The sequence below is a fragment of the Brachyhypopomus gauderio genome, chromosome 7, assembly GCF_052324685.1.
Source record: "Brachyhypopomus gauderio isolate BG-103 chromosome 7, BGAUD_0.2, whole genome shotgun sequence".
Classification (NCBI taxonomy): domain Eukaryota; kingdom Metazoa; phylum Chordata; class Actinopteri; order Gymnotiformes; family Hypopomidae; genus Brachyhypopomus; species Brachyhypopomus gauderio.
In genome coordinates, this window is record NC_135217.1 from 8906727 (window position 1) to 8927553 (window position 20827).

Below are 20827 nucleotides of genomic sequence, written 5' to 3' on the forward strand. Positions count from 1 at the left end.
CCTGACCACAGGGACACTGCTGACTGGCTATCGTTTGAATGACAGACCACGGCTCGGTAAGGTGTGCGACGCTGGAGTGAACGTATCCTGAACAGCAGTGGTGCTGGAGTTTTTCCAAGTCTGTGTCACTGCTGGGTTCAAGGTAGTCTGCCACCCACAAATATCCAGCCAGGAAGAGTCCTGTGACGAGAAACTATCCAGTGATGATGAGCTGGAGGGCAGCCAGCACAGACTGTGCGTGTGCATCAGAGGAACCGTAGATATAAGTTAGTGCTGAATTAAAGAAGCTGCAAATACAAACTCAGAGTCAGCGCTGAAGCGAGGGAACAGTCAGTCAACACTTCGGCCGTGGGCCAAACTCTGCTGTGAAGTGTTGTTCACATACGCCACTGCTGGGGGATCTGGGGGATCACAGAGATCAGGGTGGTCGAGTCACAGCGGTTACGTCAGTGCCACCACAGCACAAACAATCAATGGTTATTTAGGACTGTAAATCAATGTCATGTCCGGCGTGGCGTCCCTGTGGCTGTGGGAGGCCATGTGGAGGGGTAATAACATGATGCAGTTATGTTCGGGGAGAGGCTGCACACCCTGCTACTAAACAAGAGAGGTCCGAGCCTGGGGCCTTGGTGCTGGGGCAGGTTTGGAGGACAGAGGACGCAGGAGCTGGCTTTGGAAATCTCTCTTGAAATCTCTCTCTCTCTCTCTCTCTCTCTCTCTCTCTCTCTCTCTCTCGCATGGTCCTGCCCTCTCTCCCTCAATCCTTCCACTCTCTATCCCCATGTTCGGTCACATTTAGCCGGTCCATTTTTATTCTACATTTCTGTTGTTTTCAATAACACGAACATTATCTCATAATATCGAACCGATTGTTATGTGAAACTAATTGGTTTGATTTATGGTAGTAGATCCAGTGTTACCCTGAACTCCCATGAAGCTCAGTTGTTTAGATAGCGTTATGTAATGGTAATGTGTAAGCATGTTAATGCACATAAAACTCAATATGTTTGACTAGAAGAGTAGTAAATATGTAAATATGAGTAAATGTGGTCATCAGATTGGACTCTTTACATGGAGTTGGTGTGAACAGAATAAATAATGCCTGAAAAATGTGTAAATGTATATATGAACTAATATCATACTGCCCTTATGCTGCTCTTGGGTCAAACCCGGGTCATTCGTGTAAGATTGAGGGTTAACCCAGTACAACCAGTCAACTCGGAGCACAATGCTGTCAGCCGTAGCAAAATTTAATGAAGTTGCAGGTGAGTGTATGCAGCCAGGCCGGTCCAAACTTAAATAAAAATGGTACCGGTGGTGGGGAGGGGGCGAGAGGCGAGGGGCTTGTTCGATGGTCTTTATTCACCATCGAGCAACAAACACAGGAAAGCAACAAGCAGACAAGGCAGCAGAATGACTCTGAACAACCAGCAATAGAAGAGCAGCGAATATGCGCAAAGCAAGTGCGTTAGTGACGGCCTTGAACACGGCAGAGCGCAGCGCGGGGACTGTGGTCTGGTACACGGCGGCCACGGCTGGAGCTTGGGAGAAAACCTAAACCAGGTGATGTGTATAATCAATTATGTAGTGATGAGGACCGTGGGATTGTGTACGCGTGTGTGTGTGTGTGTGTGTGTGTGTGTGTGTAGGCATGTGTGTGGCACACTGTAACCATCTCCTTGTATTAACAGATGAAGTATATATATGTATATGTATATACACATATACAAAAACATATACATATACACACATACTCGACACATTTTAAGAGTTTGTTAAACCATCTGTGGAAAACCGAGAGCTGAATTTACAGAACTACACCCCACACAATGGAGCTGCGATGCTAGCCTGCAATCAGGCTACAAACCCCGCCCCTCCATCAGTGAGTGACACAACGTCAGAGCTTCAGAGGGCTCGTGCCGCGTCATCACTGCCTTGACGTGAGGCAAGCCAAGAGAAGGAGAGAACACTCTGATGTGAAGAAAACCAGCCGAAGCACTAGGAGAGCTTGGATTAGTTATAAAGGGAGAGAGAGAGAGAGAGAGAGAGAGAGAGAGAGAGAGAGAGAGAGAGAGAGAGAGAGAGAGAGAGAGAGCAGTGGCAATTATCGTGCCCTCTTCAGTTAAGTTGGCAAATATTAACAAGCATACACAGAGAGACAGACATACATACACATATCTATACACAGAAAGAGGCAGGCATACACACACACATCTATACACAGCCCCACACAAACACACACACAGTCAAAGTCAGTGTTATGCTTTCACAAATATTTTGCATGCAATCTATGTAGGACATTATTAAGCAATCCAGCTATACTGTTGGAACACAAAATCAAAAGGCTTCAATAAGCCATGATTTCCAAGATTTAATGTTACTTTAATTAACTCTACACAATAGTGGTTCAATACACATTTAATTCATAATGAACAATGACTAATTCACAGCACACATTTTTATTTTATTTCACCCTTCACATATTTTACTCACCCTACACATATATTGAGTTTAAGCAAATATGCAGTGTCCTTAGATTTAAAAGGCATGCAGTTGTTTTGTGCGTTTTCTTTAACAGAAAAAAACTAATCTATGGAGGTGCTCTGCGGAGCGTGAAGGACTGCAAGTGTTTCCCCCACATGCCACCCGTCCACAGTGCAGCCATTGATCCAGCGTGCTATAAATCTCTGGTGTCCTTATGACAGAAATCAATACGTGAACGCTTGACCACATATCCCCCAGGCAAGTCTATTATGTCACTGCAGTATGTGCTCGTGTAGGTTTTAAGAGTCTGTATGGCTGGTGTGTGTGTGTGTGTGTGTGTGTGTGTGTGTGTGTGTGTGTGTGTGTGTGTGTGTGTGTGCGTGCGCACACGTACGCATGTGTGTGTACACGTGAGCGTGTGCAAGAATGAAATAGAGCTTGAGAGAGATTTCATGTTATTGTAGGTGCTGTATATTGTAGGTGCATTATTGCAGAACAAAACAGTAGCAGTGACTGGAAAACATTAAAGGCAAGACAGAAACGACACTTGGTTTCTCATACTCACAGCAGAAGGGACCCATAATCGGCAGTGTGCTCAACACACTTTCGCCCCAACCTAGCAATAACCTTCCCCAGAAGAAAATTGCACCCACCAAAATATACACCACAGGTACAAAAAGCAACCAGGAAGTTTGTCAATGCTTTATTTGCGAGTGTACATGTGGAGTATGGAGGGAAAGATGTGCACGGTGGTGAATTTCTGGCTTGTAATAGCCAGAGTGGCTGTACAGAGTCCCTCCTGCACGCAGCACTTAGCAGGCCAGCGGATGAGACATAATGATAGAGGTACATGGTGGCATATAGGCAGAATGGAGATGAGAATCTGTCCACTCAGCCCCTAGAGTGGGCCCCGACAGGCAAAAAGGGAAAGAGCCTCTGTCCACTCTGCCCCTAGAGTGGGCCCCAGAAGGCAAGAGAAAGAAAAATGTAAAAATTACAGTAATTATTTTTCAGCCATAGAGCCTGAAGATTTTATCTCTAGCTTTACATTGTAATAGGAAATAAATATGTAATATATGCAAAAATAAACAAACACCTCAAGGACAGTGAGTTATGAACATCGGCCCGTCATACAACAAAGATGCCAAATGGCAGAAATAGCCAAATACAGCTGTGGTTCACACCGCTCTGCCACTCTGATCTCCCAGACTTTAATCAGAGCAAAGATTTTTTTTTTTTTGCAAAAGCAAGCAAGAGTCCCAGAAGAGGAAATCAAGCCAAACCATTCATCATCCACAAGACACCTAAACCCCCTTCCTGTCAACACCCAGCGATAAGAAGCATGTCAGCTGTGGCGATGACCACAGCAATATCATTATAAATGTTTAATAACGGGCTTCTGCTAATTCCCTCCCTACCTCTCCCTCCTACGTTCAAACCGACGGGAGGATCTGAGCAAGCGGCCCAAGTGGCGTGCAGAACTCGAGGATCAAATCCCATATCCTGCAACCAGATTACGTCTGAGAATAGCGAGTCTGACCTCCTCTCTTCCCATCACATGAGCCGGAACAGACAGGAAACAGAAGGCTTTTAGCCACCCTCTTATTAAGTATCCACAATGGCGTTGCATCAAGTTGAATATTAGCATTTTTTTTCACCTATGGATAGACTGTGTAATACTTTTGGAGTCTTAAAAAACGATTAATTACTAATAATTAAGACCTTCATACTACTAAGCAGATTGTGTTGTGAGGTTTTTAAGGGTATGTGATAAAGAACTGGTGAATTAAGCTGATGGGCCCATCCAAGAGGCGTAGTGCTCCTGAAGCATCTGGTAGCAGGACAAACATGATCAGCAGAAAGAGATTACTTTGCATGTCCTGCTTCCCATAAGTAAACACAAGGGGATAGTGGTGCTGACTCCCAGAAGCAACCCCATCACAACAGCACCCACGGACACATCTGCTCCGCCCACAAGTCTTTTTGCCTTTCTTCGCAATGTTAGAGAACGCTGGCTCAAGACAAAATGGAGAAACTATTTTGGGCAAAATAGGCACTGATGGCAAACTCGATGAAACATACTCAAAGCGGAACGTTAACATTCTTGCGTGTGCCAAAAATGCGATTGGCAAAGATTTCCTTCGCTTGGCAAAATGATTAAAAGATTTTATAATATTTGGAAATCGTCCTCTGCAATGGAGATTAAAAAAATTATTACATATTACTGCAAATTCCATTAAAACTTTAAGCCTGCAAACACAAAATCCTTCAGAACATGACCACAAGAGAGGCAGTGTGGTAATGAACGGCCATAGATAAGTTGAAACAAAAAGAAATTGATTTCCCCACCTGAGCCAGCAGGTAGACCTTATTTATTTATACATGTTGTTTTTTAATTGATTTTATACACCGTTCATTTCAAATTGTTTGTAATTTATAAAGTGGACCTGTCAAACTCTAGCCCTGGAAGGACTCGGAAGTTCAGAGTTTAGTGTTGTTTTTGGTTTTATGTACCTTATCAATTATTTTAACGAGCCTTTCATGAGCTGAATAAGGTGAATGCGAAAAGCACCATGAATTCTATTCTTACAAAAAAACAAACACAGAGGGCAAAGTGAAAATAAAATTATTTTATTCAATGTGGCTTCTGGCATTAACAATCCTGAACTAACTGGAGGTCTCAACAGGATTGTTCCTTCATTAGACCAGAATATTCAGGCTCCATTTCAAATCCTTCTTAATCCTCACTCCCTCCATAACTCTGTTTGTCATTCTGTTAACAATTCTTGTCCACACATTATTGGCAAAGGGGATTAGAAAATCCAACTCCGTTTCTCCTCACCTTCCTTTATACATATCATTGCTGTCACAAAAATCAATACCCTAAAAATATTTGTAAAGGGTCTTGATCTTATTACTTAAAAGCCATGAGGTCACCAATGTTTTTTAATCTATGGAACTTCCTATGGACTCAAGCAATCAGTAACCTGAAAAAATTAGAGACTTGTCCTGGCTAAAACATCCACAAATTAACACAAGTTGCTTCATGACAGCTAAGAACTGACCCAGTGTACATCTCAGATACAAGTCTGAGTTAGCGCTGTGTACAGTTATGTATCATTACTGCTAAGATGCGAAATGCTAAAGCCAGCAAGTTGTCATGTAATACATGGACATCAAAACCAAAACTAAACAGATAACCAAATTAAACAGATTTGAACCTCATTTGTACATCCACATTTGATTTTGTATGCAGATATTCCCACTGAATTGTGCTCTCTGATTCTCAATAAGGACTTAAGGAACAACCTTCATAGGAGAGTATGCTCAGAATCAAGCCACCACTCCTGATAGTTCACCATGATTAGACATTATCATTTAATCAGTGACCCACTTGATTCCACCAGCTGGCTACAGTCTTATTGCTTAGTAACCCTTATTTTTAGGTCATATGTAGCATAATGTAAAATAAAAATCTGTTAAGAGAAGACAGCTGACAAAAGTGTGTTTATCTTCAGAAAATAAATGTTATCAAAATACACTGCCTGCAGTCTTTTGGCCAGCACCAAAGAAATAACCCAACATGGTTCCCTGATTTTGTGTCTCTCTCTATCCCACGCTTTCTCTTTCTTATGTGCTCTCTCCATCTCTCTCCATCTCTTCCTCACTCTTTCCCCTGCCCTATCTTTACTCTTTAAAGCAGTAACAAAGTATTACCTTCATTAACTAGTTAAAATGGATGCTCACAGTGATTTATGTTCTGCATCTAGGTTACTAAAACTTTCATGCACACTTTCTGAGATGAAAACATTGGGTGTCCGTGTTTTATGAGAAATAAGCATTCTACATGTTTCTTCTGAACACAAGTCAGACTCAGGGTGACACTAGTCCAGGAAACATCCAAGTTTAGCATGAAATGTTGGACATTTTGGGGAAGTGTGTGTAGGTCCTCGCTGTGTTTATCAATATACTGCACTCCCCTTGCATTGCTCGGTACTGTCTGATGGGTATCACAAGCGTGTCTCTTCAGCTAAGAAACTGAAAGAAGACACAGAGATTTGTACGGTTAATCCGCAGGTTGGCCCAGTGGTGATAGGGGCACCTGTGGCTGTGAACACACGCAGGAGCAGGTGCTCCAGCAGATCCCAGGAATGACAACAGCTCAACAATCTCAGTTCAGAAAAACGCAGTCCTGCGAACAGCAGAAATAGTGCACCACACCCTCAAATCCCCAGGGGTCTGGAAAACATTATATATATATATATATATATATATATATATATATATATATATATATATATATATATATATATATATATATAAAATATTTAAGAAGAAGAAGAAGAAGAATGATCCAAAATAATTCTAGGTAATGTTTTGCTGTATATTGCACAGAAAGCCGGTGCAGTGTAACATCTCCCATAAGAAACATTGGCATTGGGCAAACCAATATGGCAGACTGGCCACTTCTGAATGGGCCTGAATGGGCCTTCCCATTGGAACCATCCAGTTCTGTATTCTAGATCATTGGGCCCCACAATTGCATAATAAGTTTTGAACAGTCCCAACAGTAAATTAGTGAAACTATTTTGAATGTAGTTTGAACTTTAAATCAAGTATATACATCGTCGTGGTTTTATCTTTTTGAGAAGACGAGTCTCTAAGCAGTGATAATAAAATAGCGGGACAGAATTTTAAAGTTCATTTCCTGACCAGTCATTTATTATTAGGACCAAACTCCCTTATTATACCCTTCACACTAACCTTAAGTGCAATATGTATTTTTTAACCCAGCATGCATTTCATGAAGAACTATTCTGAACTTGTTCTCCCCTCTGAATTCCTAAATCAGGATATCTGCGAAGATGCAAATCACATTGGAATGCAGTGTGGAAGCTGGTAGACTCGTTGCAAAAGATTAAGACTGGGGTCAAAAGAGTCTACCTGCACGAGTGGAGAACAGAAACGTGCTCTGTGCAACACATCAAATCCACAGCATTTAGGCTCTGTGCGATGAAGGTTCACGCATGATCACATCTAGGATAAATTCAACAATAATCACGACAAAAAGTGCAGGCGAATTAATAGTCCCTCCGTCTAGGGGAGGAGCCTTCATGCCTGAGTCAGAAACCACTTAATGTTTAACACTCCAGAAGGCGAAACACTGCTCAAGCATATATATGGGCTTTATCAGTGTCTACTGTCAAGATCTAAAACAAAGCTGGTGTTTATTCGGACTACTTTAAAAATGTGCTAAATCTCTGAAGCTTTTCCCATGCAGTCCTAAACTTGCCTTCACCAATTAGATGACCATTTTTTTAACGATGAACCAATTAGTGTGTTCGGATGAGCTATGGAGGTGTGGTTCTCATGAGTGAGATCTCATTAAATACTGCGGTGTACTTTGGCTGAACCAGTCAGTGTGGTTTGATGAGCTTCACGTGGGTGTGGAGAGGCTGAGGAGAGCAACTGATTGTGCAAGCACAGAACAGGTTTTGAAAAAGGAATTACAACAATGGCTAAAGCACTTCAGAAGGACATTAGTGTCCTGCCCACACCCACCAGCGGTCCAATATACAAAGATCACCAGACTCAAATCAGGAGAGTGCAAGGAGGTGAGGGGTTATGGGACCATTTGCGATGATTTATACCAGGATTTCACATCTGTACAAATTCTTGATGTACGTGTGCATGTGTGTGTGTGTGTGTGTGTGTGTGTGTGTGTGTGTGTGGTCCACGCAATCCGCGCATCCGTGTTTCATTCTCTGCTGCATTCACTGCTACACCCTGAATGCTCCGTTTCATTCATCACCGGCCACGCACACAAATATGTGGTCCGAACCACAGCACCCACAGCTAAAAGTCCAGCCCCCTCACCGAGGTGTCCCTGTGGTACACGCATGGGCACAGGCAAACGCGTTAATCACAACTATCAAAAATCACAGACGCTCACAGCTTGGGGACAATAGTTCAAAGTGACGTGAGCGTGATTATCAGTGGCAGCATCATCACCGGTGGCAGACTGAATAAAGACAAATGGCTGGAAAAAAGCTGATCTTTTACCAGCCTGTTGGGTTTCAATCTTACCTGCACTAAGCAAGGCATGCGTCAGGAATCCACGGGAGATGAGATCATTCTGCTTGCAAATGCCACCTTTGCCTTTTATTTGATTTCTCTTTTTTAAAGCTTTATTTAAGACCAGACTGTTTTAGTACATCATCTTCCTGTCTTTTATTTATCGAGTGAATATTCAGTGTTTATCTCAAATGTAATTATTACCGGATATTTCGACTGCTCCGTCTGACAGAAGCTCTAAATCAACGACAAATATCAAGAATTTCTCTGGAACAAGGCACCCCTCACTGGCTGTGTCCCGCCAGGCCCAGAGACAAACAGGGCCTTTGAGAGGGACACACTTGCTAAATATGTATGAGCTTTAGAGTGTGTAAACCCACAAGCCCACCTGTGCTGTTAACCTCCGCAAAACAATTAAGAATGGCAGTAGATCCCGAGGAGTGCGTTAGCATGGCGGGCCGTGACACGGGTCTTGGCCGCTCCACACACCCCTGGCCTCCTGAAGCCCCGCGTTACACACGACGGAGGAGCGAGGTGGGGGATAATTGCAGGGGGATCAAAGCTAAGCCCATGCAAGACAAAATAGTGGTTCCCTGACACTCTCGACGGCACTGCCTTGAGGAGGGAGTGTCTACCGTGCATACTGATGAGGGATGAGGTACAGTAGAATGTGTGTGTGTGTGGGGGGGGTGGGGGGGATGATGTGTGTGTGTGTGTGTGCGCGCGCATGTAAGATACAGCAAAGCAGAGACAGAGTGGGAAAGATAAAATGTGACTGAGGCAGTGTGTGCATTGGACTGATAATAGGATATGACTGGAAGACCGACTGGAAAAAATGCTATGAGGGGATATGTGTTTGTGAACGTGTGTGTGTGTGTGTGTGTGTGTGTGTGTGAGGGTGGGTTTGGTTAATCATGTTGTTCTCACCATAGTGAAGGAGGTCATTTTCTTACAGACCATTCAAAAAAGGTCCCTTTCAAACATGCAAAATAATACTAGACTTGTATCACGACAATATTGGACATGAACACAGTCCAAAGCTATATCCATATACTGTAATAAAGCATACATGTGCAAACTCAAGCATGCAAACACACACACACACACACACACACACACACACACACACACACGAGACAAACACATATGTGGTCCAATAAAAGTACGTTTGACCACAGTTACTATGCTCACAGCAAAGCTCAACCCAAGTGGCTTCAGTGATCAGTGAGCACCGAATTAAAGTTCGATTTCTTTTTCCTCTTCGTGGCTTTTTTGTTTTGTCTTACTTTGCAAATGCTCATTTCTATTCAAAGGCAAGAGCACGATTTTTTCCAAGTCCTTACACAGCATTAGCACCAAGACAATAATCATAAGGACTTAATGCAAATAAATATAAAAAAACACCACTGCACTGTCAGTTATAAGCACATGAAAGAGAGGGAGAACAAGGTAGAAAACTGACATGGACTTTTCTTTAGGATACACTGGCCAGAAGGAGGAGCCGATATTAATCCGCTCATCAGGGCTTAGCAGTCGGTCACACGTACTTCCCTTTGAACCCCCATCCAAAAGCCATTATCCAGGTGAAGATCTGAGTAGCTCTTCTTCACCTGGAGCAAGAGGAGTTGAAAGTGACACCGTGTCACCAAGGCGAACCACAGCAGAAGGGTGTGGGAAGTGAACGCATGGTGAACGTGGCCCCTGGGTTAAGCTCCTGCCATTCATCTTGCACGGCTGTACCACAGCTACATGAGTTACCGCAGCGGTGAGGTCACCTTCAAAGTGCCGCTCACATCAGACGTGGCAAAGCAGCGGAGCTGGGCAGCATGTGAACATACAGAGACCCTGAACACACACAAAGGCCCTGAACACACAGAGTTGGCAGGGACAACACCATCCTAATTCCTACAGCCTGTGACGGAAGCTTCCGGAATGCTTCACGCCTTTGATGCCACAGACAAGAAAGGCTCTGGAGTGTATTTGACAATGTGCAGGGCAAGATATAACCACGGCAATCTAGCATGACCTAGAATGACCTAGATCAGGTCATTTGTATGCAAATCAGATGGAGTAGTATTATGGGTAATGGACTAAGGACAGAAACAACTGCACCTTTGGTTTGGGCTCTGTAAGAAAGCTGGTAGTATCAGTTGTGCATTGCACAGCCAGACACTTAAAAACCTTAAAGATTTTTTAAGAAAGTACAGTCTGCTTTACATTTGAATTCATTTGTTTGTTTATCAATTCATGTATTCATTTCTTAGTTTGGCTGCATTAAATTGCTGTAAGCACTACCTTCCCTGGGACAAAGTCTACAGGAGGTCAAAGAGGACTCACTTTGTCAGAAGAGGACTTTATACACCACCGCTGTTGATGGCTGCATTGACTAGTTTTATTATGATTTATTTAGCAGCTGATGAGATGAAAGATGGAGATGGAGATGAAACTCGGACGCTGCCTAGCATATGGTTGATCAGAATGGCAACTCATCGTTTTGATTTGGGATTTGTAAAGTACAGCATGGTAGCTAGACTGCTAAACGCTGCTGGAGTTAAATACAATTCATGGTAGCTGCGATTCAGAAAATCCCCACTGCCACAACTCTCCCAGACCCTGTGAATATAACAGCTACTGGTAGGCAGAGACCACACAGAGACCACACAGAGACCACACAGTAGATCTGGTTCGCATTTCAAATGCTCTGATCCCAATACCATTTCAGTGGCATAGAGCACTCCGCTGAACTCATCACTGTAGGTAACATTGGTACAATATTTTGGACTCCATTGTTGCATCAAGGCCTACGTCACCAATCAGGAAGGAGCATAGGACAACCAATGGCTGCACTCGGTGCATCGGTACCTGAAGTGAAGGGTGGACGTGGCGCCGTTGGCGTAGTCAGCACAGAACAGGGAGAGGTACCATGACTGGCAACAAGCCTAATAGCCATACACGGCCAGTGTGTGTTAACAGGGCGTCATTAGTCCACCATGTGAGACAGTCCTCTCCTCTGGCCTCTGCATTGCCTGCTATGGCCAGCCATCACCAGTCCTCATCCGGAACAGAAGCCCGCCGCGAGGAGACCAGCTTGTTAAAAGCCAATCACCCGACGCCGTCAAGCATGGCGTTTCCCACGTGCTGCCGTCTCCGTCAGGTGGAACAGACAGCTGGCGGCTGGAGGTGTGACTCAGGAGCGCCCCCAGCAGGTGTGGAGGTGACATCACACAGGAATTCACACACAAAGCTACCAGTTTTCATGATGGCCTTTGACTTGGGCCTTTGCAGACTGTACAACTTAAGTAGTTCTTAAGTTCTTAAGTAGGACTTTTAACAAAAAGTCAATTTTTGCAGACGTCACTCTACACTAAGAAAATGGGAGGATTTATAACTGATTCGCGAGCTCCTGTCCAAGTGTAACAGTAACAGAATACACGGACACGACATTTCGGCACTGCTCTTTCTCAACAGGTCCAAGAATGATTTCGTTTTTTGGGCTGTGGCTGTAGCTTAGGAGCTAATCCATTACAGTCACATGGGGCTTTGTTAAGCAGCAGGAGCAAAGAAGAGCCTGAGGAATAAATCACGGGCACTAAATGGAGCCACTTTTATAAATCACTGCTATCTTAATATGACCCCGAGGGGGCCTCAGACCATCTAACGAACAAATAAAGTTTTTACAATTTCTGATACAAGCATGTCTGTCTCACTCACTTTTGTTTCACTTTAGCATATGGCAATTTATATTTATTTGTTTATTTATTTATTGCATTGGACTTTGATTAAGCAACATTTTACGGGCATCTTCTCTGGCTTTCATCAAAAGTGCTTCTGGTCGGCTCAGTCAGGATCTTGAAGGCCTTGCGAGACCCGAATGCGGGATAGCGATATGTTTGAATCCACAAAGCCCTGGGGCTATTGCATTTGACAGTGATCTCCACCACAGGAAGAGAAAAAGGCCTGTTACTAAAATCCTGGAGTCTAAATTGAAGGAGGAGATAAAAACCGCTGTAGAAAGACACAGTCAGCCCAGCACAGCAGCTGTGCATTATACAGTAACCCTGCAACAATGCCCGGCAGAAATCTATCTGAAGGCTGACTTGTCAAAATTGGATTCATCCAGGCAAAGTGAACCAGAGATAAAGACAGGAAGAGAGAGAGAAAAAGAGAAAGAAAGAGGCAGAGAGAGAGAGCGAGAGAGAGCGAGAAAGTGTGTGTTTGAGAGAGGGAGAGAGAGAAAGGGAGAGGACAAGAGAGCACAAGAAAGAAGGAGTGCGTGTTGCTTTTTTTTCTGCTGATGTCATGGTAAGAGGAGGGACCATTGGTTTCAATTTTCTGAGGATAAAAAAAGCAGCAGCGATGAGACAGAGAGATACGCTGCTGATATCAGTCGTTTCCTCTCCCACGGCTCACAACTTCACACAGAGGAGCTTCTGTAAAGCCCAGCACTGGGGGTGATTCTCCAGTGCAGAAGACACACTCAACATTGCCAGAGCTGATTGCATAACCCATGTATAATTATCCAGTTACATCACCCAAACCTGCCTTCAGCCTCTTTGGAACATTAACCCACACCGGTGGTGTAACAGTGACCCAGAGTTATGACTAGGACACATTTAGAACAGCTGGTTGACAGCAGGAAGTGACACGTCCCATCATCTCCGCCAAGGTTCAGCTTGGCCTTTGACAGGCAGTGGACATGACGAGGACATGCAGTAGCCTCTTACAGGAACAGGTGTCATTCCTGAGCTTGAGATAATAGCTCAGCAAGACTCCAGTGCGGACGTAGAAAACAACTGCTGGTATAATTGGGGAAGAGGGTCAAGAGTGAAGAGTGTGTTTAATTCTGTGAAGGGAATTAGGGTTTATGTCTCAAAAGATGCACGAGCTAACGCAGAAGTGAGTAGCGTTTGACAAAACGTTTCAGATTTGAATTTGACCATGCTCGTCTGTAATCGGGTTAAGACCAAATCAGTCTCGATCTTTCCCTTCCTGTTATTTAATGTTGTTTTAAACCTGCTGATGATGATCTGGATGGGTTTGGTCTCATTCTGAATGCAATAGGCTACATGTGAACTGACTGTTAGATGTATTGAGACGTAACTGCCAATATTGCTGAAGAACACAGTCTGAACCATTACTCAAAGTAGCCTTTATTGTTGGTATAATAGCTCCAGCACAAAAGAGACATTACGATCCCTAAACCTCTTAATCAGAACCATCATTTCAGTCAGTATAATATACAGCAGTTGAATCTACCAGGTTTCCCCACAAGCTCCTATACAGTGCTGTTTTGATATATTCTTCCTTTTTCCTTTGAATTACCTTTCAGATCAAAGCCACCAGCATCATCTGAAACCAGGACTGTCCTGAGTGCAGTGTCTCGCCATGTCCCGAGTGTAGTGTCCCGCCAGGTCCCGAGTGTAGTGTCCCGCGAGGTCCTGAACAGTGTTCATCACCATGGCTACTCGGTAGATGCGGGAGTACATCTTACATACGTGGTATTTTGTAGTACTTTTCCTGCCACTGATTGTAAGTATAACGTGATTGCTCAGATACTCTGGTTTTTTCCACCAACCACAGGCCAGTAACCTCAGCGTGAAGAATGAGAGTAAAGAATGGGAGTGTGGTCTATGGCCTAAGAAAATGAAAGTTGACCTTTAAAATATGTGGAATAATGAAGCCACAACCAGCGAGCTCAGAGCGCGGGGGAATATTGTGAGCTCTGGCCATAGCTGCCGTCAGAAGCGTCGGCCACAAGAAGGAACCCATGAATACGAAAGAGCCACCAAAAGTCGTCTCCATTCTCATCTCCCTTAGACGCCAGGTCCGAACCAGGCATCCTTAATGACGGGTGACCCTGGCCCACAGACCGCACCACACACCAATCAACCTGCTTCCAACTCACACAAGGTTTTGAATGAGGAATACTGAAGGCACGTAACCCATTCAGATAAAGCATCATGGGCAGTTTGGACTGCGACCTTCATATGACTAAGTGTGAAATAGTGAGAGAGGGATCTATTATTTTTTTTTATATATTTCATTGATTATCAAGTTATAATTTACAAGGAATGTATAACAGTGCGTTGGAATCAATGAATTCCACTGGCTTTACATACGTAAATGTCTTTAAAAAAATAAATGGCATTAATAAATGTATTACACTCTGAGCTGAGCAGAAATGGAATTACATCCCAGCACTTTTGCTACAGACATCCTGCAGTTTTCCACTTGTATCCGGGTACCAGCATATCTGCTGTCAAATAATTTTGTTTTTAATTCATCAAAGGTGCGCGTAAATTCCAGAACCTTGCAGCCACTGCCCGGACATTGATTAAATCCATTTATAAAGCTCAGCACCACACTGGATTGTTGAGGTGATTTGCTGAGATGCAATTTCCACTGTCAAGCGATAAAATGGCCCTTCTGTATTTCGTAAGTCTGCAAGCTCAAAGCTTCATTAAGCTACAGGCGTGGAGAGATCCCATTCCTTAAGCGCCCTTTCAAAACTCAAATATTCTATACAGAAGAAAGTTGTCAAAAGAGCAAAGGAAACAGGGCAGGCCCCAAGGAAAAGCATCCGTTGTGCTCTCTGTTACCTGTCATGTCACTCTTCTCACAAGTACCACTGAATAACTGTAATTTAAAATTCAATTTCCTCCCAGAAAACAATCCCAAGGCTATTTTGTATACACTCCCTGATATTTGGACATTTTGTCCAAGGTTTTGGTGGACTACCACAGAGACAGAAACGCCACCGCTGCCTGCTGTTCTCGCCGATGCAGCCGGCCACTTTAACAAGGTTTTTTTTGTTATTTACAAAACCTTTTAATATGTTGCTATCAGATGAGTCACAGACATGATAACGTCCCAAACTGAAAAAGACAAGTCCTGCCCAGATCTTTTGAGGGGATTATTTGTTCCAGCACAAACGATCGAAAAGTTTCCTTTGCTTAATTTATTCACATATTGATTGATTAATTCGTTCACTTAGTATGATAGCTAGCCTATTGTGTCTGCAAGAATTAGCTAACGAACGATAATAGATGATCGGTCCCAATGTGGTGGAACGAAAGTTCGGCGGACCGCTATAGCGTCGGCGCTGTCCAGCAGAGCAGGAGCACGGGGAACGAGCGGTTCAGTCCAATGTAGCAGCGCTTCCGGTCGCAGTCGTGCTCACACACTGGGCCGGGCTGGGAACACACGCCAGAGTCATTCGCCCCTTTCATCCATCCAGCTAGAAAATCACTTGCAGCCTTACTGAATGAGCAGATTACCAACAAGCTTGCTCACACAGAGAAGCCCCATGCAGCAGAATTTGTGTCTTAAGCGAATATTCTCACTGTAGGCTATAAAGGAAGGACATTTTCCCCGTTAATACGAACAGGGGAGCATTATCGTTGATGGAATATATGCAGCGAAAGGGCACAGATGGCAAAGAAACGGAGGGGAGAGTTTCCATATGTTTAGACGTATAGGTGTTGATTTTAGGGTTAATGCTGACTCGAGCTGAAGTAACATGAGGTCAGAATACCATTTGAAGATAAATGCGTTAAAATGGACCAAACACAGAGAGAAGACCAGAGAAAATTAAAGAACTAGGTGTGCTGGAGGTAGTAAACAAATTTCAAACTAGGTTAAACAGATCATACAGAGACAGAAATGACTTGGACAGTAGTTATTGATTTCTTCACACTGCTATAAGAAGTCTGATCAATATCTAAACCTAATGCTGGCACACCTAATTTCAAAATCAACATCAGTAATGAGATGATTTCTGCCGATTGTAAGATATGATGAAAAGGACTGATAGGAAAACCGAGGCCAGGATGAGCCCCCCCCCCCCCCCCCCAACAGTGACAAACACAGAATGAATAGCCGCCATTGTTTAGGGAGCTCGGGTCAGCCAGCATGCTTGCCCGCTTTGACAAGCAACTGAAGGCAAATAGAAGGTGCCCATGACCCTTGACCTATGGTGCTACCTGCACACGCTCCCGCCTCATGATTGCAGCTTCCTCTCTGCCTCTCACGCAGAGCTGCACAAAGGCTCACAAAATCCAGTCACTCCGACCCATAGATGTGCATTGTCCTCATATCTGTACACATTTTTTTTTAAACTGCCTATTCTCCTATTTCTGGTAGATTTCATATAAACATTTGCACTAGGGGAGGTTACCCCTTTATCTACACAATTAAAATAAGAGAAAGCGTCTTTAAATGGGTTCTGCCCGCACCATGGGTTGCAAGATGCACTAGGATTGCAGAGAGAAACTAATTTCTCCACAAATCTCCTTCAGTTAGTGTGACATTTTGTAAAGGTTATCCAAATCAATGGAAAACGTGAATGATGTCACTGTGGCATTTCCAATTTTCTGCTTAACCAGCATCTTGCTGCAGTGTCCTGCCTAACCAGTGTCCTGTTGCACTAGCACTGTGCTGCACCAGTGTCCTGCTTATCCAGGGTCTTGTTTACCCATGTCCTGGAGTTCTAGTGTCCTGCTTACCCCACATCCTGGTGTTCTGGTGTCCTGCGTACCCCACATCCTGGTGTTCTGGTGTCCTGCGTACCCCACATCCTGGTGTTCTTGTGTCCTGCGTACCCCACACAATGGTGTTCTACTGTCCTGCGTACCCCACACCCTGGTGTTCTACTGTCCTGCGTACCCCCATCCTGGTGTTGTAGTGTCCTGCGTACCCCACACAATGGTGTTCTACTGTCCTGCGTACCCCCATCCTGGTGTTCCAGTGTCCTGCGTAACCCACACAATGGTGTTCTACTGTCCTGCGTACCCCCATCCTGGTGTTCTACTGTCCTGCGTACCCCACACAATGGTGTTCTACTGTCCTGCGTACCCCCATCCTGGTGTTCTACTGTCCTGCTTACCCCACACCCTGGTGTTCTAGTGTCCTGCGTACCCCACATCCAGGTGTTCTACTGTCCTGCGTACCCCACATCCTGGTGATCTAGTGTCCTGCGTACCCCACATCCTTGTGTTCTAGTGTCCTGCGTACCCCACATCCTGGTGATCTAGTGTCCTGCGTACCCCACACCCTGGTGTTCTACTGTCCTGCGTACCCCCATCCTGGTGTTCTAGTGTCCTGCGTACCCCACACAATGGTGTTCTACTGTCCTGCGTACCCCACACCCTGGTGTTCTACTGTCCTGCGTACCCCCATCCTGGTGTTCTAGTGTCCTGCGTACCCCATGTCCTGGTGTTTGACTGTCCTGCGTACCCCACACCCTGGTGTTCTACTGTCCTGCGTACCCCCATCCTGGTGTTCTAGTGTCCTGCGTACCCCACACAATGGTGATCTACTGTCCTGCTTACCCCACACAATGGTGTTCTACTGTCCTGCGTACCCCACACCCTGGTGTTCTAGTGTCCTGCGTACCCCACGTCCTGGTGTTCTAGTGTCCTGCTTACCCAGCATGCTGCTATACTGTGTATGTCAAACAACACAATATTCACCACCCCACCGCTGGTAAAAGCTTTACTTGTTCAACAAATATTTGGGACATTCAGGGAGTCTGTTGCAAAGGTGGAAAGGCAGGTGAGGGTTTAGGAACAATGTTGTGTTGTAAAAAGCAAAAGGGGCTTTTAAGAAACACAACAGTCGAACTCCACTGCAACACCCCCCCCCCCCCCCGGTGTTATCTGAGAGTCTGCACAGACTGGCTCTGCACTGTTTTAGGATTTATGCTTTTTAAATTGATTCCTTGTGTTAAGTGGTATGCCATTGCGTTGCATTTCAGCCAGATCGTTCTGAAACCTTCCCTTCACTGCATGTGAAAAGTATAACGCGGGTCTGGCGTAATCCGTCCCAGGGAGCACAAGGTCAGGCGCCGGTGCCGAGCGGATTAGATCACAGCGTGTCCTTACGTGACCTCTCTACCCCTGCTTACGAGACCAGGCCAAGCAGACGTAAAGAGTAAACAAATGAAAGCTTCCAATTTTGTTCTCTTATCACCGCTGCGTCTTCCTCAGTGTTCTTCCATTCCAGAGGTAATAAATCATGTCTGAGCTTTACAGATTGGGGCCTGGAGCTCTTGCATAGGTCACCTAAACACCCCATTCTCCGGCCCTCGTGGAGGAATGTCTCTCTATGTCTCCCCCTCCTCCAAACTCCACATCTAAGGAGGGACTGGATGGTTTTATGAATGCAAATTCTGCACTAACTGCACATTGTGGGTAAATGTGCTCAATCTCTCAGGGATTCACTGTTTTTTTTCAGATAATAACCATAGGATTTCTGAAACACAAACCCTTGTAATAAGTACATGGGTTGTGGTTTAAACCCTAAAGCAGACAAAAAAAAACACATCTTTATTATTGTGTGCAAAACGGCATTGTAAATAAATGCTAGTAATGAAAACTGTGATGGCAGAAAGGTCCCAACTACGGAGCCAAGAGACAGTCCAGGTTTACTTACAAAGATCCGGTCCGGGATTTTGTTCTACCCACCTGGCATAGCAGCTTAGCTCAGGCCAGCAGATAGAATTAATTAGCAAAACCAGCTGGGTGTCACAAAATCACGGTGGTCCTTACATTTGGACCTGAATACATCAGCTGTGTCTGTTGTAAAATAACCTAAATGTAAAATATGCGGTGCACCTCAATAGAAACACCATAATAATGCCACAGCCTGGATATTCAACACCTCAACAGAAACCCCACTGCCCGGACATAGAAAAATGTGAAAATATATCATGAAACAGCCACAGTTCTTCAGGGTCAGCTCAAGCATGTAAGACCCAGAACATTCTAGTGGATTTTCTGCAAACAGCAGGACCGTGTCTGGCTTTTTCTCTGGCTGATTTCTTTGGTGTTGTTTCCTAGGGAAAGAATAACTAGTTAATGTCCACAGGTAAAAGATCAGAGCGTCTCCTGTTGCTTCCCGCACGAAAAAACACACGGAACATTCGGTGCGGCCCAAGAGCGTGAGAACGCGGTGCTGGAACAGAAAGTACCCTGCCTCCTCGTAACGTCTCCCAGTAGTCTGCGTGGACCCCCTTTGGAACCAGCTCTCCTGTTCTCCAGCGCGTCCGTGGGTCCACATACATGTTTGTTCTGTGGATTTTATCTGCAGACCCTGTCTCCTCACATAGCCGTTTCTATACGCGGGGGGTCAGCCCTTCGCCCTGATCCACAAGCCATGAGCGGGACCACTCGACACGGAGCACCTGAGGCCGACCCTCCCGTCCTGGAGTGCCGTGCACTCTGGCTGAACCACTCACGAGACCCCCCCCCCCCCAACCCCTCCACCCCCCCAAATCGCAGAGGGCTCTGAAGCTTACACAGCAGACTACTCAACGGCCCCGTAAACATCCTCGCACTGCTTTTTTTTTTATTATTTTGCGATCGCAAGGAAAACAAACAGCGGCTGACTGTGGGCGTGCCGTGTGCTGGCAGAACCGGGCTGCACAGTGGGCCGCTTCCACTTCACCAGCACACCTGCAGGGCTGCCGAGCTTCCTTTAAGGTGATTGATAAATAAGACCAGCGCTACGGGAGAAAGCGTCTCAGCACAGCACCCTGTTTGCACATAAATAAACCACATTTGGTAGTCTATTATAAGCTGCAGAGGAGGAGCAAATGTTCAATATAAATATATATATATATATATATATATATATACACACAGTATATATTCAGCAACATTTCCAAACATTTCTGAAATCCTGAGTGACACTTTAAGCCAGGTGACGGCCTTCCAGCCGCTGATGGCTCTACGGCTCAGACCTCCGTCCCTTCCGGCAGACGCCGGTTTCCACAGATATGACGCATGTTTCATCACTTTGGGCGAGATCTCCGTCAGCCTCTAGGACAACAGGCCTTACATCAGCCAGGTTCCTCGAAGGGCAGGGAGACCTTGGCTGCCCTTAACCTTTAACCCCCACCAGGTCCTTGGGATGGAGGTCTTAGGGACGGAGTGCGTGTGTAGGTCTGGCACGGGCCCACCTCGGAAGAGCGGCGTGGCCCAAGTGGGAGGTTGTGGGGCTGCCACTCTGAATGAGGGTGAAGTCGTTAATGAGAGGGAGGTGAGTGATTTGTGGGCCTCTCAGCCTCCCCCTCCTCCTCCCCCTCCTCTTCCTCCTCCTCTCTCAGCTCCGCCAGCAGTTTTACACACAGCCAGAGAGGCATTTAACATGAGAGCCTTTCTGATGGAGACACTGACTATTTACAATATGGCTACATAAAGTAACTCTAATGGCAGTGGCAGCCCCTCCCTAAATTTGCACTCTGGTTAAGATACGGACTTCACGCCCA

The 20827-nt window shown here is 45.0% G+C and overlaps 1 protein-coding gene across 1 annotated transcript in view; it reads right to left on the minus strand.

Annotated features, from left to right (window-relative positions):
• The window catches only part of astn2 (astrotactin 2), a 267450-nt gene that overhangs the window by 243500 nt on the left and 3123 nt on the right, over positions 1 to 20827 (minus strand).